This window comes from Juglans microcarpa x Juglans regia, chromosome 5S (assembly GCF_004785595.1).
Source record: "Juglans microcarpa x Juglans regia isolate MS1-56 chromosome 5S, Jm3101_v1.0, whole genome shotgun sequence".
Lineage (NCBI taxonomy): Eukaryota > Viridiplantae > Streptophyta > Magnoliopsida > Fagales > Juglandaceae > Juglans > Juglans microcarpa x Juglans regia.
In genome coordinates this window covers 31002735-31026225 of record NC_054603.1, presented here as the reverse complement: position 1 = coordinate 31026225, position 23491 = coordinate 31002735, and the positions used below count along the sequence as shown (strand labels likewise).

At 32.4% G+C, this 23491-nt stretch overlaps 1 long non-coding RNA gene across 3 annotated transcripts; it reads right to left on the bottom strand.

Moving 5' to 3' along the window:
- Positions 1-2509: 2509 nt before the first annotated feature.
- Positions 2510-6344, bottom strand: LOC121268499. 3 transcript variants are annotated; one of them, XR_005941173.1, is made up of 3 exons: positions 5865-6344; positions 5527-5699; positions 2510-2525 (listed from the first exon to the last, which is right to left on the bottom strand). It is a non-coding gene; the product is annotated as an uncharacterized LOC121268499 (long non-coding RNA). The 3 variants fall into 3 exon arrangements; XR_005941171.1 differs by lacking the exon at positions 2510-2525 and adding an exon at positions 4430-5035; XR_005941172.1 differs by lacking the exon at positions 2510-2525 and adding an exon at positions 4430-4980.
- Positions 6345-23491: the final 17147 nt, after the last annotated feature.

Sequence of the window (23491 nt, the reverse complement as noted above, 5' to 3'; positions counted from 1 at the left end):
GCAATCTAACAGCTTAGTATAATCTAACTCAGATCCTACTGCATCAAGTGAGCAAATTTCTTCCCCATGTGACAAAGAAGCCAAGGTACTCTACTCCCTTGTCTATAAGCATCTTAGGCCTGCCTTTTATTTTCCCTCCAAGTCAAAGTATGAGTGATCTATTTCTCTTTGGCCGTCTAGATGACACATGAGTCCCACCAACAGGTTTCCATGCCACTGGTCTTCAAGAAAGTCTAGTGGCATCCCGAACATACAATGTGGAACCTGATCACATGCCACCCAAAGTCTCATAGGGTTCACATGCCTGTGTGACATCTTTGCTTCTTTGAATTTGCTCCTGTATTCTCCTACTCTTCCAAATCTCTCTCTCCCAACCCAACTTTATTGATATATTTTCACTTTTGACAAAGAAATACCTTTTATCTCTTTGAGTTCTTATTTTGTCAAAATTGTTATTAGAAAAAGTAAAAACAAATATAAGATGCCCCATATATGAATAGTTGTGTCGGAACATAATTAGCATTCAAGATTTGTCTAATCTCAAATGACCCACTAAATGTTGAGGAATTTGACCAAGAGATTAATAAGTGCTAGTATGTCCTTCAGCTCTTATATTGGCAAAACCATCGACAAGTCGACAGTTGGCCTTCTCCATAAGCATGTATATCGAGCATTATAGGAAATTGTTTTGAAAAACACTACACCTACACACAACAGTAACGAGACAGATAGTGAAATAAATACATAAACATAGGAATCAATCAAACATACATGACATATAGTAATTTAACGTAGTTCGGAAACGTGCCTACATCTATAGAGTTGAAGGGAATTTTATAACAAAGGATGTTACAATCACATACAATGAGGCAGAAGAGTTTCACTCTAGTCACAAATCTCAACTCTCTCTCTAGGGCTTTTTCTCTCTCACAATATTGCTCTACACCATTTTTGTTCCTCTCAGTTCAACCTAATATCTTATGAACATAAAACATTACATATTTATAGTACAATACGGGCGCTAGAAATCCTAATCTGGCAAAAAAATAGTTCTTCGCTCGAGTGAGTGTCGAGCACGCCACGAGCAAACAACCAATTTAAGATTGGCTCGAGTGGTTTGTTGAGCGAGCCTCAAGCGAACTCTTTTTCTGACGTTTACTCAAGCTAACCATTGAGTGCATCTCGAGTGAACTCACAACCTGAGTTCACAAGACCAGCCAACCCAAACCTATATGTACATACCTTTCTAATTCAATCCATGATCAATAAGGCTGAATCAGTCTCCATGATAATGTTATTTAGGTCCAATTGATAACACAATTAATTATCACAAACCATGTCTTAAAACAAAAACTTCTGCTAGAACATTAGTTCCTACCCCGAAAAACACCAAAAATCCTAATATAACGGAACTGTCATCCTCTCTAAGAATATCACTGCAGCCAGCTCTTGATCCCGTGTTACCTCTAGAATTAGCTCCATCTACGTTTGAGTTTAAGCTCACCTTTCATCGGAGGAAACCATTTTAACCTGCAGCACTGGTCTTCTTGTTTTTACCACTATATATAGGAGGTATGGCCATAGATACCTGGATATTAAGCTAGCAGCTGGTACGTCTTTGAAATAGGCTTTTTGGGTTGACTAGATCCAGAAACCAATTTTGTGATTTTAAATCTAACATATTGCAGTACTGCTTTAAAATCACTATTAAACTTACTAGCATTTCCTGCAAGCAAGATCAGTAACACTATGTCTTCTTTCATCTATAACATTTTATTGCCGTATTCTATAAATAATTAATAATAAATAAATACGTTTAAACAGCTTTACAATTAAATTAATATAAATCATTTTTCGTGAGCATTGAGCAACTTGATGACTAGTATATAGACAAAAGAGGAAGCCGATCGAATCTCCTCTAATATAAATCTCCTCTAATGACTAGTAAATTGCGCAATTTGCGCAATTTCGTGAGTTGGCATTATAATAACGTACTGATAGAGTATAGAAAATATCAGTGTTTGTAGGTTGAATTCACTGCACTACACGTATTGTGGAGGGGATATATTATATATAGAGAATCAATTCATAGTCTGTATAGTATACAAATACATTATGATCTAGTCATGTTTGAGTTATAGATAAACTCTATGTTCCTAGATCTTCAGTCTTATCCTCGGACTGTTTGTGTTTATGTTTACACGTACAACTTTATTAAAATATGAGTTTTATGGAGGATCGGAGTAAGGATTTTCAGGCCATGATCATATATTTATAGCAGAAACCATTTTCTTACCCCCCAACGTACCGTACCGTCTTCAGTACATGGTAATGAATCTGTTTCTGATCTCACCCGTCTGTGTTCTTGGCTGGTACAAGAAACATGACTTTTGAAGTGCGTAAATTCTACCACATAATTTTGGGAATCATGATTTCCATCAGATCGAGTAGTGCTTTTAGGTTCTGTTCTGGGACACTGTTGCCTTTATATATGTCGCTTGTATCTTCTTTCCTAGCTGGCTGATCTTGTTATTTCACCAAAGAAAGATCAGTAAACTTTCATTTTGATCTGAAAAGCGTAACACGAAACTAACATTCATTGGAATAATGAAACCCAGAAAACACTGCAGGATTTCTACAAGGAAAAAACTCCTTGAAATAGGCGACACTTTTTCAACCCAATTTTAATTTGCTTCGATATATTTCAATGCGAATAGTTTCCAATCTTTTGAATGAGTTCGAGGTAGGCCAGGCATTTCATATAATCTAAAGTTAAGATTGTGGTTCGAATTATGATAATCAAAAAGTAAGAGTGCTTTAATGATGTGCTCACTTTTTGTCAATCTGTACTGGAGAACCCATTATTATTTCCTGAAAAAGGAAAAATACTCTCTTTTCACTTTTCCAATGATGTAATTAAAGTCGCTTTTCTTTTTTCTCATCCTCATAATAATTATACAATAAAAATAAAAATAAAAATCGGTGTAAAATAGGGCCGTGTCGTCTCTGAACTCTGTAGTCTGCAATGTGATCTGTGTCTTGAGCTTTTTTGCTAATGAAATTATAATGACTTAAAATCAATTAGGTCTGATATTCAAAAAATTCTATTCATCATTTTTATATATCATACATCATATTTTTTTTTCTTATTAAATATGTGGTATGTGGATGATAAGTAGAATAATTCAATTAGTTTAAGAAAAAAAAAACTAAAAAAATAATAAAAGAAGTGTAGTATGTAATGTGTGAAGATGATAAGTATCAAGTACACTGTATGGCGGGCCAGCAACATTGAAGACTGGTTTTGGACGGTAGGAGAAGAATTAATAAGCTGGAGCACCTTTTGTCCCTTTACGGACGAAAATTGAGACTAATGTTTTTAAACATACTCAGATTGTTAAGTGACTAACACATATGTAGCAAGAAAATATTATTCAGTATTTATTATTTGACCATCATTACTTTATCATCGACCGTATTGTCTGTACACCGATCGACGTGATCTGCTTTTATTTCTCATGATTGTATGCCATCAGTACTAGTACTGGAACCCAGGCCTGTCTCCATGCAGGAGATTATCGTGTGTTGAAAGCAAGGAATGAAGAAAGAAGAAGTAGAAATTGCATACGTGAACGCGCTAACTTCAAATTAAGTTTCAAACTGATCAATCTTTTGAGTAGAGGAAAAAAGAAATTAGAGAAAAAGATCACTCTTTGACCGGAAACAAAACGAGAAATTACATGCGGGTTAGAGAGCTAGCTAGCTAGCCAGCCAGGGAGATGCTGTGCATGTAACTTTTATCAGTGTCACGCTAACGTAGGTGGATCATGAGAAGGAGCCTTCTTGTAGCTGAAAATGACGGAATAGAGACATAAAGAGGTAATTTTCGTACTGTCTCCTTGGTGGTGGTGCCCAGTTGCCTATATTGACCAATCACTTAATTTTCTCGGGAAAAATGTACCTTTATTTACAAGATATATATATCTCTTAGCGGATTCACAGTCGTCATTATTGTCAAAAGAACGATACCTACAATCTCTAGTAGGCCAGAAAAGAAGGATCGATGAAGAAAAATAAGTACGTACAAAAGAAAAAAGTGATAAATAATGAAAATTATGAGACGATTAGAACCACTTTTACCTCCTTCCATAATCAATTGGATCTCTCAGTCAAAATTAGCTGAAACTTGTTATCAGCCATCCTTATCGGCTGGATATCAATATGATACTACTTTTGTTTTTTTAAGGCTTTTCAGTCGGTAAGCCATTTTTTCGTTATATATTTGTGTGTGTGTGTGTGAAATGTGCATGCAAGTCAGGGAGACCAGACAGATTAATTAATTATAAGAAAAGGTTGAAGTACTCAGAAAATGTTAATGAAATATAATAATTAATTAACAAAACGAAAAACAAAAAAAAAAATAAACAGCTGATCAATAAGAATAATTCTCACACATACAAAAGATAACATAAGTGTAAATCTCAAAGGAAATAAAACTTCGAAGATTTTCTTCCTAACCAAGGATTTACAGGGATATACATTTAAGCGTTCATTAAGATTCTTTCAATTCAGCTTTAATACATATGAAATCAACAACATCATGTCATATTTTCTCATCAATCACAGGTAATCACAAATATATATATATATATATAGTAACTAATAAAAGAAATTAGTAACCTACTAAAGGCATATAGCCTGATTGGCATAACTCACAGCCTCTATAATGGAAGGTTTGGAATTCGAAACCTTCGGCCTCTTCCAATAAAAAAAATAAATTAAAATAAAATAAAATAAAATAAAAAAAGTAACTTAGAAATTAATCTAAATATATATATATATGATAGATTTAAATGATTCCCCTCCAACCTACAGTACTCTGCTCTTCCCTTCATCTTGTTCCCTTCTTTAGGTTACTTTGCTGTCAATCATGTAGCATTGATTTCGATTGCTCAGATACAGTCAGCATTTCCTGTAAAACTGATATACAGTTTATATATAGCCGCGATGGTAAGATTTTGCAAATATTTTACTACTTTCAAAACCAGTGAGAGGCGAAAGTGAAAAAAAACTATTAGAGGGGATTTTAAAATGGCAATGCTCAAACATCAGGAGTACTACTGTTTGAATTTAAAAACAGAAGAGAAAAAACAACACAGAGAGACATCAGAGAGAGAGAGAGAGAGAGAGAGAGAGAGAGAACATGATGTTTTTTGACAATGGTTTTAATAATCGAATGAAGAAACAGTATGTACATATATTATATTTCTTTCAGCCTTGATACATGGAATTAATGTGCATATTGATCATCAATAGATTATCAGCATATATCTAATTTATAGAATCTTAACCAAAACCTAATAATGCATATATAATTGGCTGGAAACGTATATATAACACAAACACTGATCAGTGAATGCAAACAGCATTCTTTGTGCGTTTAATTCGTATTTATCTCATAAAAATTCGTTCTATCAACCACAAACACACACACACACACACAGAGATTATCAAAATGGAACTTACTGCTAGATGGTCAATTAACAGTACCCTTCATCATTTCTTAAAAGATTCGGGTTCTGTGATGAATGACACCATATCTTAATAACATCCAGTCAATGGTTATCCACCACGGCCATGACCTTGTTGAAGAATCACCCATTAATATAAAAACGATATTCCCCATATTCAATCCGTGCCTAAAAGAAAAATATTCTTGAAATAATTATATATGTTATTAGTAGTCTGGTACAGCTTTGGCACTGTACTCAAACGATATGATATTGTTAAAAGATCTGTAATATAAACGGATATAATAACTGAATTTCCCAACATGATGGTGAGCTATGTTGGCCCTGACTCACCCGGAACTTGAAGCTTCTGCAAATATCTGAGTTTCTCAGCAATTCTTGGAGGGAGGATGCTTTTCGATCTGGAATAGTATTCTTGGCTCTTGACGCCAACAAACATATATAAGGTGCTGTGGTCATGATGGTGAAGACGGGCACATGAAGAACTAACTCACACGAACTAGCTAGCGATCGAGAACCATGATCTGTGAATACTACAGCTAGGTAAGATTCATATATCATGTATATATATAACTCCAGCCATGAAATATCATGTGTATGTTCAGTGGTGCGTGCGCTCATGAGTTAGTAATGCACGTGCCCTGCTTCTCCATCTTGCTCAACACACACCTTCCTCTCCTGCCACAACTAGCTAGATAGATTGGAGGTACAAGTTCTCATGACTTCTCACACCAAGAAGAGAGAGAGATCAGAGGTCTTAGAAATGGTGAATCTGAGTCACCCCATCTGCAAATTGCTGTCCTGCTAATCCACTCATTTATAACAAGAAGCAAATAAGATGTGTTTAAAAGGTGGGGGATGGTGCGGGAAATGAAGGGCTGAGTTGGGTGTGGACCCCATGATTTTGCAAATCCCAAGCAGCTTTGTCACAACTAGCGCCAATAAGGCAATTAGGTCTACACCTCCATCACTATGCCGACTAAAATTACAAGTATGCCCTCCATTTTAGGGGAAAATTTTTGTTTTATGTTGAACCACCTATGTAGCACTTGCCACTGCAAAGCTTGGTTACAAAGCTTAATTTGTTTTTCACAAAGTGGATTTCTTTTAGCACCTCCCGGCCATTTGTTTATTAACTAATATCCTGGAAAATTAGAAGAGTAATGCTAGATACAATCATGGAGTGTTCAAGCATGCATAATCATTTTTAAAAAGTGTGATGTCTACTATTAAAAAATTAATTTTTTTCATGTGGATCTTGTATTTATTCACTTTTTTTATACGGCGCTTTGCACACTCCACGAATACAAATATCATTTCTCACATATATTTATATATATATATATATATATATATATATATATATATAAAAGATACCACGTTCTTATAAGCCTATAGATATTCTTTCTGAAAAAAAGACAAAAAGAGTTGGATGCTTCTGTACTTAATTCCTATCTACATATATTTCAGATTGAAGTACTAACCGTGTGTGTATATATGTTAGAGTAATTTAGAAATTCTTATATTCGATCAAATAGGTCTTACCTGCAGCTAGAGGCATGCAGTTCTTAGCTAACCGGAGAGATGGGGGCGAATTGTCTGATCATCAAATATATAAATTGCATAAATGCCTGTCTGGTCTTCAGTGTTCACATGTTATGAGGGCTGTAAATAAACTAGTATGTTCGATAGTTCGCTCGGTACTCACCCGGCCGTTAAACTCAAATCGAACTCAACTCATAAAAAAAAAAAATTAGCTCGTGAAAGTAGATACTAGCTCGATTAGTAAATAACACATACCTGTCAAAACTCAATTCGACTCTGCAAAGACTCGTTAATGCTAGCTTGTTTATGCCCGAATCGACTCGTTAGCTCGACTCGATTAAAGCTCATTCATATATTGATAAATATATATACAACTATGTATATATATATGTATTAGCTAATAATGTAAGCATAATACTTTTATAATTAAATATATAATATGTAACCTAATTACTTATGTCTATATATTGAATATACTTCATAGTTATATTTTATAATTTATACAATAATTAGTCGATAAGATTTAATAATTTTATATACTAGTATGTGAGAACTATATATGAAATAAATATATGATATCATATTATGTGTATGTATTAATAATTTTTGTAAGTATATAATATATTGTTATTTTGGATAAATATCAATTAGTTAAATATTAATTATTTAAAAATTTTTAAAATGTTATAATTTAAAATGTTAAAATGTTATAATTATTTACTTGTTAGTTGTACAAATTCAATATTATATTTTTTATTTTTTATCTATCTAATTTATTAATTATTAAATCTTATTCAAAAAATAAATAATATATAATTCGAGCCGAGCTTGAGCTCGAGCTCGAGTTGAAAATTTAGCTTATTAAGTCGAACTCAAACAAAGAATAAATAAAAATCTCAAAACTCGAGGTCGAGCTCGAACTTAAGTACTTTGAGTCGAGCCGCGCTCGGCTTTGCTCAATTACAGCCCTGCATGTTATATCTATGTCTTTTTGAATTGTAAAAAATATTAAAATTAGAATATTATGAGAAAATTTTAACTTTCTTATCAAAGAATGCTGGAGCATCATCTATAGAACTAAAAGGTATCTATTTTATTGATACAAGAAAAACAGGGGATCAAGAAATATCATTTGCCCATTGATCTTGTACATTAATAGTACGAAGAGTATATATGTATTTATATAAGGTCTAAACTGTGGCTGCATGAATCAATATAATAGCCATCTTTATTGAGATGATCTCTTATCAATTATGCCCTAGCTAGTAGTGTCATGATGGAATGGAATAGGTCTCTTGACAAATAAGAGTGGGGCTACTATGCCGCCCCACTCTTACCGCTGGACGGGTTTTGTTTTTTTTTTTTTTTTCTTTTCATTTTTTTTAATACATTTAAATATTTTAAAAAATTAAAAAAAAATACATCAATACATTTAAAATCACTTTCTTAACTACTAAAAAAAATAAAAAATTTGACCAGCGGTCATAGTGAGGCGATAGTAGACTTTCTCCACAAATAAATACAAGATTTGTGTGTATGTACGTATGTATAATAGGACAAGAAATATAAGAGACTTATGTATATATGTATGTATATATTATATGATAAGAAATATAAGACTTATACATATATAGTATGTATGTATAATAGGACAAGAAATATAACAGACATATATATATATATATGTATGTATGTATGTATAATACGACAAAAAATATAAGAGATTTATACATACATATATACATACATACATACACATATATGTATATATGTATGTATGTATTATATGATAAGAAATATAAGACTTATACATATATAGTACGTATGTATAATAGGACAAGAAATATAAGAGACATATATATATATGTATGTATGTATGTATAATACGACAAAAAATATAAGAGATTTATACATACATATATACATACATACATACACATATATGTACGTACAAATCTCTTATATTTCTCGTTGTATTATACATATATACATATATACATACATATATATATATATATATACACCCGCTAATTAGGCTACAAAGTCATGCAAACTGATTTAATTTTCAAAAGACGTACGTGATCTGTATATTATCCAGTAAATCTTTTCATTCACTATTAGAGCATTAGTATTGGTCTATGCATATGCATATGCAAAGTCATATTTGTATAATATGGCCTTAAAATCTTCCACATTGGCTTATCCATATCTAAATATTTAGCTACCTATAAACAGTGCTTATCCAAATTTGGATAACTACTATTCACCCTATAAATCATATTTTAATCATTATTCTCTCTCCTCCCACTCTCTCTCTCTCAATTCTTTCATTTTCTCTCTCTTTCAACCACACAACAAACATTCACATGCACATTCATTTTATTATTATAATATATTATATATATTTTTTATTTTATTATATTTTAATATAATATATAAAAAAAATTATATTTTTTATTATTGCATTTGTATTATTAATGTCAAATGTATGTAGTAGATACTAATTGTAAAATATATATATAAATTGATTTTAGCAAAAAATTAATAATAATAAAATAATAATATTTTATTATTATTTTCTCTCAAATATGCATAAGTCAATGTGAAAATTTTGTTTGAATGGTAAAATAGATATGTAAAAGAAATAATTTTACATATGTATATACATAGACCAATATTAATGCTAATAATGATGAAAAAGAAAAAACTAAAGGGAAATGATCAGAATTTATACGACAACCACTGAGAATTGGACAGGTCATAATCCTATGACTGTCATGGGCCTGTCCTCGGCGGGAGATTGTCAGCACTAGGTCTCATGTCCATGTTCCTGGATGGCTGTTCTCGTTGCAGATCAACAGCAGACAGTACGTATAAGGTGCTGATGACGATGGTGGTGAAGTACTTCCATCAAATAAAGCCCTATATACGTACGTATATATATACAAACCATGCATGTTTCTAAATTGGATCTTGAATTTTAATTTGTTGCTTGTACTACTATCGATAAAAACTATAAGAAAATTGGGAAACGGAAAACGGGAAATTAAGTACGTAGTACTGAATGTACAATCTCTAAACTTCATAAAATGGCAGGTAAATTTATTCAATTATCTTTGGGTTTTGTCTAGGAGAAATGTTATAGATAAGTACTATTGCATTGCATATTTTTACTTAATTAATATATAATTTTTTATTTTTGGTTTTCTATTCGAACACACGTATATTTAAATATTGAGATAGAATGATAAAAATGATAAATTTCATATTAATTAAGTGGAGATGTGCGGTGTAAGATTTCTATATAAAAGTTTTATTTATCTAATTCTAAACAGAGTTTATTTATTATTAATACGCAGCTTGTTTTGCCAGTAAATTATTTATTATAAAATTCATTACTAATAATGTTAATTATAATTTTAGAATGTATAAATCTCATATATTTGTTTTTTTTTTTTAAATATAGAGCCAATCTTAAAATTATAGATATAGGTTTCAGATTTATCTTTTTTTTTTTTTTTTTTTTTTTTTTTTAAAGAGAATATGAGCGCCTAAGATAAAATTTTTAAACAAAAGTTTGCAAATAAAATTTTTCTTTTATATGAGCTCCTAAGATAAAAGTACCGACGCCGGCGACGAATCCTTCTATCTACTGTCTATTAATTCAGTGATAGAAAATATAGGTGAGTTGTACCCATCAATCACGTCATAAACCACACGTGTCATAAATACAATCAACGTTTTTAAAATTTATAAAATTTTATACACATATAATTATTTTTATAATTTTATTTTAAATAATAGATATTTTATAAAATAATTTAAAAAATTAATATTATTTTATAAAAATAATCTTAATTTAAAATAAGAATGTATTAATGGAGTACGTATATTAATATTACTCATGCCACATCAATATTCAACATTTAAAAAAAAATAGAAAGCTAGCATTAAGTAGAAAAAGGACTTGAAAATTGAAAATGAAATAAATAAGATAAATTCACATGAAAGAAGAAAGTTAGAAAATAAACTAGAAAATTGAAATAATATTGTACTTAAAACCTAAAGGAAAAACTTAATAAATTCAAAGTAAAATAAACCCAAAATAGAAAATTGGAGGATTTTATTATATTTTGAACTTAAATTTTGAAATTGAAAAAAACAAAAGCATGGGAGGTGGCCTTGGGTACGTAAGTGCCATACCTCGGCAACGCTTGCAAGCCGACACCCCATCACCCACATCGGTAACTCGGCCATCTTAGATTGTGTTTCGGTAAGGACGTGTTTTAGATATTTTTTAAATTAGTTTTGTTAGGTACAAGCAAGTTCGTGCACTATATTGTGTACTAATAATTTTTTTAATTTAAAAAAAAATTTTTTTGAGAGAAGAAGAAAATTTCCTATATCATAAAAATTATTTTCGTCTTTAATTCACATCGTTTCGTTAAACATATATATTATATATCAATATAGGTGCACGAATTGATGCACAAACTTGCTTGTAATAAGATTTTTTCTTTTTAAATAGTAGGAAAAAAATAATAAAAAAATAATGATCGAATATTGAATAGTATTGAACAGTAGTAAAAAGTAGATGAAAAATAATAATAAAATAATAAATAATAGTAGAGTATTCTAAAAATATTTTACTACCTAAACTAGCCTTAGCGACCGTGTGGCCGCAAGTATTCTTATTTTTCAGGTTTGTTTAGTTTTTGATTGAGAGTGACTTCTATTAAAAACTTTCAATATCATAGGATTAAAGCCACTAGATAGAGGGACTGGTTTGAAATTCAGTATGTGCTTGTATCTATATATCGATATATATACACACATATATTCACCACATGAGGCATTTTATTTTTAAAAATAAAATAAAAGAAAAGAAAACAACATATATTTTACAATCCGTTTGAAATTGGCCGGACAGAGATCAAGCACCTTGGCAAAAGTTAAAGTCGTATACTGTTTTATGTCCCTATATAGATATCTTCAATATTAATCAATAATTTATGCAACTTACTAATATCTTCAACGTACATGAGCGAGCTAGCTGTTAAAGTTGTTTGGATAATTAATGGATTATTCAACCTTGGTGCAGCAAGTTAGCCCTTGGGAGAGCAGCGGGGCATTGATACTCCATGTGTACTGTGTGTGTGTGTATGCAAATTAGATGGGAGCCCTTGGGTTTCTGTGCCTACGCTGCAACTTTTTCCTCGTTGAAAAGGGTAAAAGTGTAAGCTGGTTTAGGAACTAAATGATCAATCATGATTGTATTTATTGTCGGTTTTACTAGACCCACTACTACTTCCCCTCGATTGACTCCAAAGTCTCGTTTCAAGTACGTACTCCACTTCGACCCAGCTTTGTAAAGGTCATAGATGCCTCTCATGTCGTAAAATCATGTACATAAAAAGACGATCAGGAGGAGCGGGGGGATCCATGGGAATAGGATGGGAATCGATCGAGCTTGACTACTAGTAGAACCAATAATCTTGTGCCAAATCAGTTCCCAGCTATAAGTACTACTATCGAATCATGTCGAAGTAAAAAACCTCTTGCATGACAACAATTTTAACCATTGTGAGAGCTAATTTATTTTTACTCGATCGATGTGTACGTTGGATAAATAAGATCAAGATGATCCTGCATTCTGATCTAGATTTTCTGAAGTGATATATCAATATTTAGTAGTACTATATTTTATAAATGTTTCAAATTTAATGACAGAATTAATTCCATCGCATCAAAATAATTAATTAGGAGTACTTTCTTATATCATTAGGAAATCACAAGATAATATCCTCACATGCTAAGATCGATAATGTACAAAATATTATTCAAGGATTTTTTTTTTTTTTTTTAGAAAAAGGACGGTACCTCAATTTTGTTAATAAGCTCTCACTTGTAGCGGAGGGAAATCATGGCTATAATAAAACACCTGAGGATACAATAATATAATAAAAAAAGGCCAAACCTAGATATCAAAATGACTATATAAGACATCTTTAAAAACACAACAAAGTCCTTATCTAAGGGGTTAATTAATGCCAATGTGATTTTATAAGATTACTAAGAAAATGGGTTTTATTAATTCAAATCATGACAAGGTTCAAATACTACACATGAGCACGAAGATTCACAATTGCATGCCCATTAATGAATTTAGATTTCCATTTATATATACGTCTATACAATATTATGCTATGATCGATTCAATTCTTTTGATTAAAATATAGTTTTACAAAACAATGATATTAAAAAGGAAACAAAAATTAAGAATTTTATGCAATCATGGTAACCTATATATATATATATATATATTCTTTTCTTTTAATTAACCATTTCAAAATAACAAGATAATTTCATGCACGATTATATAATCACAAACAAGTTAGTCAATAAGTACTCCACTCCTTTTTAATTATATTGTTAATGACCCACCAGGCATTATCTTTTCCAGGTTAGATCAGTCAACAAATTCAATTTAGTGTATGTTCTTATGATGAGTCTCAACAACCAAAAAGCCATTTAATATTGGAAGGTCCCAACACTTAGCATATTGTCCCATATATATATATGTAATATATATCAAGAACGGTGGGATCGGATCGATCTCAGCAAGAACATAGATCTAGATGATCTCAGCAAGAACGTCAGTGTGAGATAAGTATTAATTTTCTGCCTCTGCCAAGCTCAGAGATAAGTTCTGCCTTTGCATCTTGAAGGAAAGATGCATACCATCAAGCTAGCTAGCGAGTGGGCATCCATGTTCTTTCAAAAGGATCTTGGAAATCTTTAGCAGCCTATGGGAGTGGAACAAAAACTAACACCTAATCTAGAACAATCAAGGATGGTCCATCGAAAAAGGTCGAAGTGATTAGTTAGATACAAGAAGAAAACACAGTCATATGGCTTTCCACTCCTAGGTCCCCCATTTGTTGTCGTGATTTAAGTTTAACATGCACAATTATTAATTTCAGCCAGTTCATGCTCTCTCTAGATGCATACACACAATATCATGATCTCCATGAATGATAAATGTAAAAAGCATTGACGAGACATTGATGACCATTCATGCCATATGCATGAGGTTGTTGGACAGGCTATATTGTATGTTAATTTGAACATAAATAGATAAATAGATTGATGTATGGTGCGTCGAAATAGGATCATTAATCTCTTCAATATTTCACGTGAAATGGATATTATTTACTTGAAAACATGAAGTATTTTGGTCATTTCTTTTGTTAATCTCGTAACTTTTAAAAATATAAGGATCAAAATACTTCATATATTTCAAATGAAAAATAAAGAGTATTATTCCTTAAATACATTATGCAGGCAAGCCCGAGAATGAGAGCCAGCAAAAGTGAGGTAGATCAGTACGTAATTAATATATATAAACATTATGGCAAAAACCCTAATCAAATTGGGGGAAGAATGGCGTTAAGCACTATATGGATTATCATAATTTTCTTGGTCCAACCTTGCTGCTTACTTTATGGCTGGATGGTGATCTTGTTCTTATTTGATGAAAAATATTATTGGATGCGGCCTATTGACCTGGCATTCCACTCCACTAGGGCATTGAAAGAGATGTGAGTGGAAAAAGACAATTTCTAAATAAAAAAAAAAGATTAAATAATGCCAAGCCATAAAAAGAAGATACATTTTGGAACGTCTTTTTGGGAATTACAATCATGTATCTCGGAGGAGTCAATTTGGTTGCTAGCTAGCTTATACTTGACATCACATTCTAAAATAAATTTTACTTTATTCACAAAGAAGTAAAGGGTTTATATATATATATATAGTGCCTGGTGAGTTGTTTTTGCAGGAAAAAGGGGGCAGACAAGCATGGAAGTAGGTAAAGGTACTTGCATGCCCATTACACACTACTTACTGTAATGGACATATCACTTGCAACCACAATTAATATATATACCAGCTTACAGTACTAGTGGAGGAAACTAATAATAAAGTTCATCATCTTAACTGGATCCGATTAAATAATTGTGATTTGTGACGCTACCCCATCCAATTAATTAATGATCGATTATGTGTATATATATATATATATATATATATATATATATTGCATATTTTATTGAACTACCGATGGCCACCATGGATCCTGAGTTTGATTTTTCTCATCATCATTATGAGCAATTGAGCATGTTGTGAAGTAATTAATTAATTATCTTCTGAATGAGTAGTACTACATATAGTCGTAGAGTGCACAAATATTATGTAGTCACTTTGAAAATGAGTGGGGTCTACTATTAAAAAATTAGTTACTTTTCATGTAAATATCGTATTTATTCACTTTTTTAAAATAATTGCACGATGTTTACGCATGACTGCATCTATCTTTTCTCATATATTATATATTATTCTTATTTTTAATTATATTTACTTATATTGATGTGATACGTACGTATATTTAAGTCATTTCATAACATATATATATATATATATATATATATATATATATATATAACATGTAAATGAATCTTCACTTCAACTATATAATGAAAAACAACATTTTCATAGCAATATAATTAACTTTTCAAGTAGCTAGGTTTTTTAGGGGACAATATCAACTCCTTGGCCCAAAGAAAGGGACAAGTTGAATTTTGGTCTTCTTAATTTCTGTCTTTATACTGAAGACATGATGAATTAACAGAAGTAATGGCCATTGCTCTCCGTTTTCTCGAGTCGAGAAAATATGAAATTAAAATCTTTTGACTGATCTTATTCTTTTGAAGAATTTGTTGGATCTCTTATATATATTCTGTGTATATATTTTATTTTTTCATTAATCCCGCGTGCATATTTGTTCATAAAATTGGAAAGCCATTTGTTTCTATCGCTAGTTTTTACCGCTGTGAGTTTTTTATTTATTTTTATTATTTTTTTACTTAATGATTAAGTAAATATTTTTTAATAATATTTTAATTTTTTTATTTTTTAAAATATATTTAAATGTGTTAAAAAACTTGTACATGTAATAGCAGTACTACTGGTAATTGATTAGGTAAAGTGATCAGATTAAGCGAATCTGCATGAGCATCAAAGTTGTTGTAAAAGTACTAGTACTGTATCGATCGACTAATTAAGGTGAAAGACAAGCACGATTGATAATTTAATCTAATCAAGAAGAAAAGCTAGCAGGAAAGAGTCAAAAAAACGTTTCATATTCTTATTTTCTTGTCTTGTTTCACATGGAAATTCGGGTCTATATATGACTTCTTCAAATCGCAATTATGTACGTAATACATGACCCACCAGTTTATTATGATTGTGTTTAGCATTTAGCTTAGTTAGTGTTTGAGATGTTCTCGTAATTGACCAAATTTGCCACGATAAATGAATGAACATCTCTCGACAACCTTTAACATCATCATTCCAATCAAACCTTTCAATATTTAACTTGTCAATCAATATTTAAGTTTCCTCCAAACCCACAAATTTGGGGTGTGTTTGAATGTTGAAATAAGTTGAGTTGAGTTAAATTGAGCTGAGATAATAAAATATTGTTAGAATATTATTTTTTAATATTGTTAATATTTTGAAATTTAAAATAGTTGAATTGTTTATTATATTTTGTGTTAGAATTTGAAAAATGCCAAATTTATTGTAGTGATTTTTAAAAATTTTCAAAGCATAATATATATGTATGCATAATCATATCTTGTTTATGGAAAAATTAATGAGATTCCTCGGTTTACATATATTATACATGAAATCACTTTGGACTTGAGAGGAAAGATATCTCAACTGATCTCAATTCATTTCTCGAATTTTTTTTTAATTTCCAAGTCATATCATGGTGAAAAATATAGGGCTGATCACACAAAAAATGTCCGTCAAAAATGAATTAAGCTATTGCAGCGAGATCACACCCGATGATTGAAAATTCTCAAGTAAAAATGTATTTTTTGTGGCGATTGTATGTCGCCGCAAATAAGTCCACCAGAAAAGCATTGCCGTGAAAATTATTGCGGCGATTTAATATCTTTTAAGGTGATATATACTTGATGTCTCTAAAATCGTGTCATGCAGAGAAACCTTTTACGACGACTATTATCACCGCGAAAGGTCACGATTTCAAAATTGGAATTATATTTATTTTCTTCTCCCCCATCCTGACATTTTGGCTTTTGTTCTTGTAGTCTCTATCTCTCTCTCTCTCTCTCCCTCCCCCTCACGTTGTGCCCACTGTCTCCGCTTCCCACAACCGCGCCATCGCTACCTCCCCTAACTGATGGGTCTCTTTCTCTCTCTCTCTCTTTCTCTTTCTCTCTCTATAACAATAATGGAACGAAACCTAACTCCTGTCTCTTTCCTCTCTCTCTCCGTCATGAAAAGATGAGAGAGAGACGAAAAGAAAATGAATGGTATGATGTTTATGTTTTGTTTCCCCACAAAGAAAATGAAAGAACTTGCTAGATTCTGAATGGTATGATGTTTATGTTTTGTTTCTTAGCTAGGGATAGATTGGGAAAGCCCATAGGTCTTCCAATTTCACCTAGTTTGTAATTATTTTTATAATTTTAAAATTTCTTACATATCCTCTGGAACCTTGTGTGAAGAGCATATATAAAATTGTTTTCAAGTCTTGCGACTCAGTGAGCCTGATTTCGCAATGTGTTTCTCTTGGTCTTAATAGATTGGAAAATATCTTAGAAAATATTTCTTACAAACACTCTCACCTCTAATTTTAGAAAATATTTTTTGGATTAGATTCTCGTATAGAAATGCTAGGTTCTATACAATAGCAAGTTTTTGTTATTGGCATGTGGAGAAGGTCATTTAGGCTATAGCATTGAGTTTATGGGTTTTAATGTATTTAATGCTATCCATTAAGATGCCAATCAATAATTAACCATGAGAATAGTGCATTGAGATCATTTGAATCAGTTACAAATATTAATTCAGGATTTGAAGAAAGTTCAACCAACTGTAGTTCTAGTTTTACACCCTATGGACTGGTCATTATTTAACTACTGTGTCTATTTTGTAATCCTATATTTGGCTTTGTGAAAATGGCATAAGTGATTTTCCATTGTCGTAGTTTAACACGTTGTAGTTTAACATGTTATAGTTTAACTATTGAGTCTATTCTGGTTTTTCTGAACTTTCTTAGTTGTAGTTTAACATGTTGATTCCATGAACTAAGGAAGTTTGTAGTTGAGCTAGCAAACTTTTGTAAATTGATAGGTTGTTGGATATTGAGTTTATATGTGCAAGAAATTGATAGTATGCATGAAGAATTTCATTTTTTTTATTGCCCCAACTGCTAACATTTATTTTCAGATTAATGATGTAGCTGCAGTTGTTTTTAAAGAGGTGTTGAATTATTATAGTTTCATAATTTTTAAAAATTGTTCTATTCTTTGGCCCATGTTTGGTTTCAATGTATTTCTCTTTGTACTCTTTGTCAGATTTACTTTTATGATGTTGCAAGATGTTTGATTCATGGGTTTTATTAAGATTTTTTTTTTTTTTTTGTTTGAGATGGTTCATGTCTTTTGTTTGCATTCTCTTATTTATCTATATCATTATTATAGTATGTTTGCTACTTATCCAATTATAGTATGTTTGCTACTTATCCAAGAAAAAACTTTGTCATTGTCTTTGTAAATATGATTTCCTCATACCAACTCAGGCTCTAATCTTGGATGTCATAACAAGCATGACCAATAAGAGATTTAAAACTAAATTTCACATTTAACAGCAACAAAAGGAACTATGACATTGAAAAAGCATTAGTTTGCTACTGGAATTGTCAATTATATATTTGAAAAAGTTGTAATGATGAGATGAGTTGAGGTGGATTTTGAATTCAAACGAGGCCTAAGTTTTCTACTAAAAATATTAGATCACAAAATGATATTGTGGACTAACCATGTGAGAATCATTAGTTTGTTGTTGGAAGTGTGGATCTGAATTTTAAAAAGCATTAGTAATTTGCTGGTGGAAGTAGTTGAAAAAGCATTACTTCTCCATGAAGGATCTCGGGCCACTGCACTACTTCTTAGGCATTAAAGTTCATCATCAATCTCATTGTTTATCTTATCACAGACCAAATATGCTCTTGATCTTCTTCAACGAGCAGCCATGACTGATAGTAAACCAGTTGCCACTCCAATGGTATTGGGCAACACCTTTCCAGCGTAGGCCAACCCTACTCAGATCCAACCTTCTATAGGTCGCTCGTTGGTGCTTTTCAATATCTCACTATCACACGCCCTGACTTGTCCTACTTTGTCAACATAGTATGCCAATTGACCCAACTGAAGATCATTTTCGAGCTGTCAAAAGGATCTTTCGCTATGTCAAAGGAACAATTTATTTCTGCTTCAATATTTTCTCTTAAAGCTCTAATGATCTTGTTGCCTACTCTGACGCTAACTGGATTGGCTACCCAGATACACTTTGATCTACATCAGGCTATGCTATCTATCTTGGTTCAAACTTGCTATCATGGCAAGCTAAAAAGCAACCAACTGTCTCTCGATCCAGTGTTGAATACGAATGTCGGTCCCTTGCACTCACTGCAGCTGAAATCACTTAGCTTTCTCATCTAATTCATGAACTTCGCATTGTTTTTACACACCCTGCTACTCTACATTGTGATAATCAGAGTGCAATCTTCATGTCTACTAATCTTGTGTCTCAAACTCGGTTCAAACACATTGCACTGGACTATCACTTCATACGAGAACAAGTTGTTGCTGGCAATCTCATTGTCAAATTCATTCCATCACATTTACATATTGTTGATATCTTTACTAAAAGTCTTTCTTGATCTCAATTTGTTTTATTTCAGTCCAAGCTCACTGTGATACCATCCCCAATTAGCTTGAGGGGGGGTGTTAAGGATACAACTGTCAAGTCTCTCATACAAGGAAAGTCAACTGATGCTCCTCAATCACAGCTTCTATCACAGCATAAATAGTTGCACCATTACTGTCTAGTTTATAGCCTACAAATCAACTGTAAATCTCTTTGTATTTATTTCTAATATCTATACAAATCATATATAAAGGAATAGAAGAACCCACACCTTCTTCAAGGGTTGTGAGAATCATTTTGTCAAAACCTTTATAGCCACGGAATTATTTTATCAAAAATGCTTTTTTCCCACGACTTACTGCCAAAGGCCATCACACTTTTCACGGTGAAATCATTTTTTTCTCGCGACTAATCTCATGTAGATATTTCCCACGAGTGGGAAAAAAGACTTTGTCTCGTCAATTTTATTCCACCAGAATCTCACGACTAAAATTGGTGAGTAAAGAGTTTTTCTCACAGAAGTTATGTCTTTTACCACTACAGTCCCTCGTGATAAAATTAGGTATTTGTTGTAGTGAATACAAGTAATTGTAGAAATGTCATCGCAAGGGGTCGCTAAAAGAAAGTCTAAAATGTCCTCTCTAAAAGTCATTAAGCTAAAAATTTCATTGTCGAGCCACATCGCTATATAGGATTCTGGCTAATGATCACTAATTAATTAGCTGCAGGTGAAAAAACTAGAGTCGTCGCTGCTGAAAATGACTTTTTCGCGACACCTTTTGTTGCAAGAAGTGACTTGTTTTCTTCGAGCTTTTAGCCAAGCTAAAACTTTTGTTCCTTTAAATTAAGTCAGTTTTATTGTAGTGGGATTGTAGTATATATCCAGGCCCGGTGATCTAAGATAATAGTGTACATACGACGTTTCATCCAAACATGACTAAGTAGGAAAACCTGGCTAAAAAAGCGAGTGATCATTAAAAACCTGGCTAATAAAAATATAATTTTCTTTCAAACAATTGAATTCTTATTCAAAAATAAGGATCAGCCAATAATTTTCTTTCAACATCTGGTACGTATCAGCCAATACGTAGGGCACAGAAGTTGGCTTGTTTGTATAAACTATAACGTCAAACAACCTATCTGCAGGAGAGTAAATTAGGATCATGATGTTCCTCCTTTGCTTTTTGGACATTATCTATAAGATTCGAACCAGATGTTGATCGGTCGTATTGTGAGAGATGCGCATTCCTGCCATAACCCAAAAAAAAGCGATTGATGAGGATGTTTCTAGTCTACGCGGAGAAGGCGTGCATTACAGGTCGATTGGGTGCTTTCGTGTACAATGAGTGACTGCACGACCCATCTAATTCGCTATAACATCTGTGGTCCTGCATGCAGCTTTACCCCACTGTAGGCCATGCTTCAGATCCATGCATGATTTTTTTTGTTTTTATTTCAACTTTATTATTTTTGTGAAATATAATGGTTATTCTTCATGGAATTGCACGTTATATATGGAATCCTCGTATATATTGAACTTAAAAGAAAATTGAGTAGTTCTTTCTCTCTCTCTCTCTCTCTCTCTCTCTCTGTGGTAGCTAGGATGAAGTAAAACCTCGACAGTGATCACTCAAAGCCATTAATAACAGTCTCTGTGAAAAACATAAACCGCAATATATAGGCTAAAGATTTGGTCTGATCCAACAGTCTGTTGGGTTCATGATGGAGTGGACTCTTCTACAGTAGTACACTAGTACTGATCATGAATACTGAGCTTTTTCAAATGGCACGTACATGACATTACTTAATTGGTACGTACGTAAATTAAAGGGCCTTTGATCGCTCAGAAGTACCTCCTGCCTGGTAGAGGTAGGACGTTCAACCTAGCTCTGTGACCTTTTTTAGGGTTCTGTCAAGTTGGGCTAAGCTTAGATATTCGAGTGGACTTGAAAATTATTGATAAAGTGTGAGTTGCATGCAGTAATTACAATCTCAATGAATAGGAAATACGCAAAAGACAATTAGGATCAAACAAAAGGTATCTCAAGTATGGCATATGTGTTGGGCTTCACCTGACCCAAACGCCTTCTAAGTTCGGAGCCCTGCACCAATTTCGACAAAGTAAAGTTAGTTGAAATGTCTGGGCTAAGCTCAGTAATAAAGAGTTAAAAATTATATAATTAAGTTATTAAAGTGAATAAATTGTTTAATCAAAAAATAATTAAATACTTATTTATGTAATAATTTTTAATACCTGACTCAATATTAAATTTTGATATTTTATACTTGAAAAGAGTTGTAATTTAATTGGTTTATATAAAGAATTAATATACTCTCATATCTTATTTATGCTGCAAGGCATTATGGAAAAGATAATAAAATACATGGATATTATTAGAATTATACAACTAGTACGGCAAGAAGGCACTAGAAACTCCATTCAGCAAGACCTGGAGAGAAGCAACACGCGGGCAGGAGCTAGGATGCGAACTACAGGACCTAGAATGGGCAGACTCTCGCACGCGGTAATGCGTTGCACAGCAGGATCGTGGCACACTGCAAGGGCTGGAGACTCGAGAACAGAGAGGGATCATGGCCTCCATTCACAAGAGAGCAGTGCACTGCAGAGGCGAGACCCACTCACGCGAAACGCTGGGCTAGAAGTGAACTGGTGCGCTGGGCTTCAGCCACTGCAGGGATGCAAACTCACGTACGCGGAAACGCAAAGGGATAGAGATGAAACGCAGGGCAGGGCGACTCAAAACGCAGGGGAACGCACAGTATAAAAAGAAAATTTTTTTTTCTTGCGGAGGCCTCTTCTTCTTCTTCGGCTTCTTCGGTTTTATTTTTCGCTTTTACTTGGAGGAATTTTTGGGGCTGCAGCATTTTATTATTTCGGCAAATTTTCGTTTAGAGCAGTAGATAGAGATGTTAGAATTTAATCTTTTTGGATATTTTGCTAATTTAGAGATGATAGGCTAGATTTTTAGCTTGTGATTCAAGGAGTAACCTATGACTGTTTGGGGTTGGATTTTCTTTGATATTTTGTGATTTTGATAATTAACTTGTTGGATTACTTTTCAATTTGCATTTAGAAAGGATTGAAGTTCTTTGTTCTTGGTTTAGCTCAATTGTAGACTTAAAGGTACAATTGATACTTGACCAAGTAACAAGACTTTAATGGTTTTCTTTCACTGTTTTTCAGTTGTGAGATAATCTATCAAGTAGTTTTATTATACTAAAAAGGTTGTGGTTCATTGCTATATCATCCGACCATGATTTCTAAGAATGAGAGAATGGTTGAGAGAAGATAAAAAGAGAAGTAAATCCATCACCAAATCAGTGGGTGAAAATTGAATTCCAAGTGTTTGTTTTATTGCTTCTTACAAGTTTAAGTCAACTTCTATACATTTCATTTAAACCTCTTGATTCTTAGTAATTTTAAAAAAATAGATTTACATTTATTTTCAGCTTTACTCGTGCTCGAACTTCCAGAATAGCCAACAATTTCACTCTTGATTCAATCCACACTCCCTTAGTAAATAACTCTAATTTAGTGTCGATATAGTTAGTGATTACCCTTTGGAATTTATTTCTCATTTCTTTTTTTT